We start from the raw sequence: 2,577 nt of genomic DNA on the forward strand, positions 1-2,577 counted from the left end.
GACAGCTGTGGTCCCTGTGGAGTTCGATGCCGAGTTCTGGGGGCAGACAGTGCCCAAGCTGGAAAAGTTTTACACTGAGGCGGTGATTCCCCACCTGGAAGAGAAGGCAGGTGGCTCTGTCTGGGCCAAGGAGGAGTAGACCTTGCTCGCCTGGATGCTCGCTTGGCTGCACAAACCCAGCTTTGGCCCCTAGCATAGAAATTATATCCAGTTCTGCAGTTCTTGGACCGTTTGCTGAATCTGCCCCAATGCAGCTGCCTTGGGACTGAAACGTCGTACCAGCAGGACCCTGCTTTGGTAAGGGTCCCCACAAATGGTGACCTCTTCCTGCCCCAGCCAGGCCAGCGCATGGGTCTGAGGGCCTTCTCACCCTGTCCCCTCTCAGTGCATCCACAGTTTGACCCAACGGCCCTGCCTGCTGGAAGCTGGCACACCTCTGGATCTGCAGGGGAAGCCAGCGATAGCGCTGTGCTGGAATAAGATTCGTTTTTCTGAAGAAAACTGGATCCTGTGGCACCTCAACTTCTCTCAAGGCTAAATTGGCGAGAGCCAGGAAAAGTTTGACACAGCTTTTGAGCTAAACGGCCTTAAGAGTCAAAGCAAGGGCATGTGGACAAACCTTCCAGCTGTCAGACCTGCTGCATCTTTGGAGTAATCCACGATGCTCACGATGAGCTGGCTGCAGCCTTGGGAAGATGGTACCCATCGAAGAAGTTTTCCCCCAGCCCACGTGCCTCCGGAGGACCTTCCTGTGGAGCATCTCCATGCACTGCAGCAACGTGGGGAGGTGGTCATTGCTCTATTAAATCCAAGATATATTGACCTGCTTGTTCCCTGTTGTTTACGGAGCTCGGTATTTACTGGGGGGTGGATGGGAAATCCCCACAGCAGGTCCCCGCCTAGCCACAGCAGAAGGGGCGCAGGGGAGCACTGGGGTACCAGAGGGCTGCAAGACCCAAGGCCACCAAATTATGCCAAAGCCACACCACTGTTATGGCAAAAAGTACTTTATTATATACATGAGACTCCAGCCACACTCCACAGGGCAAGGACCAGAATTTGCTATTTTACATATCAATACAAAGTAACTATAAAAACATAAAGCACTTTTGGGGCCCAGGCTTTCCACAGGAGGAGAGGCACAGGGACAAGCCTGGGGGGCTGCTGAGTGACAGGGGGCTGCCCCACACCCTCCCTCCCCCCCGAGCTGTGGTCCCACAGTAACCAGATGTGCAAGTAGGAAAGAAGCCAGTTAACAAATGAGTCGTGGGGGCTGTTCCACTCCCCACTGGGGACCGATCCAAGTGTCACCGGGACAGGAGCGAGGTCTGTGTCCTCCAGGGAAAGTGCAGAAGGCACGTGGGCCAGGCTCTTTGGAGGGGCTGTGAGAAGGAGGTTAGTTCCAAGGGTGAGGGCACACACCGCACAGGGGACACGGAGGAGGGGAAAACCTTCCACTGCCAAACTTAACCAGGGGCCTGGAGAGGGCACGTTCCGTGTCTCCAGAGCAGCAGTTGCATAGCAGAAGGGGCTCAGGGCCCACTCTTGACACTTAGGTTTCACTCTACATATCCAGTAAAAAAAGAAAAGAAAAAAACCCAAAACAAAACAGAAAAAAACCCAACTTCTGTGACAGAGGGAGTGCTGGGAAGCAACACCCTCCCAGCTCCTGGCTCCCTCCGATCTTCAGCCTCAGCACCCAGCTGGTGTTGAAGCAGATGCTCCACCAGACAACTGTGCAGGCAGGAGATGGCCACAGGGTACAAGCTTCAGTTGTTTTAAACTGGAAGTAGCAAACATGGAGAGCTAACCAGAGCACTCTCCTGCCACCCTCCTGAAAGGCTCCCAGCCCTGCCATGGCCAGCTCTGAGGAGAACTTCAGTCTCCTACCAGGAATCCCACCCCCATTCACACCAAAGACCTCAGTGCAACTGGAGAACGTGAACCAAGGAGGGCCGCTCAGCAAGAACAGCCGTATAATCGATCATCTGCTAGAGGATGCCTTTGCTGCCCCTGACCCACCAGGACTACGCTGGGGCCACAGGCGGAGCAAAAAAAAACAGGAGCACCATGGGCCAGGGGAAGGACACCCCCCATGCAGCCTACGAGGCTGATCAGCCAGAGATGGACGGCTCCACCAACACCCCCAAGACACACAGTCCCAGTCTGCTTCAGGCGTCAGCAGGACCCATGTCCCTTGCCCTCCTGCCCTGCAGAGCAGCATGCTACGTGGAGGCAGCTTGCCTGGGCTGCACCTACTTCCCAGAGAACTTGGGTCACCAGGGCTTTGCCATCAGAGCCCACCTAAACGTCCGAGGCGAGGCAAGGAAAGGAAAACAGTGAGGAAAATGTAGCAAGGGGTGTCACATCTTGGGATAAGTGTAAGCTTCCACCACACCACAGAAAAACTACTTGGACTAGGTTCTCCCCGGCTGCCCCAGAGGAAAGGCACTGAGCCAGCTTTGTGCGAGGACAGAGATGTTTCCGAGCGACCTAGTGCGTGGCCACCCTCCTTTCCCCCCCACGCCTCTGGGGTAACCAAGCTCCACGGCCAACGTGATCCCTAGCGAGGACACG

Source organism: Apaloderma vittatum, unplaced genomic scaffold (assembly GCF_000703405.1).
Source record: "Apaloderma vittatum isolate BGI_N311 unplaced genomic scaffold, ASM70340v1 scaffold29981, whole genome shotgun sequence".
Classification (NCBI taxonomy): domain Eukaryota; kingdom Metazoa; phylum Chordata; class Aves; order Trogoniformes; family Trogonidae; genus Apaloderma; species Apaloderma vittatum.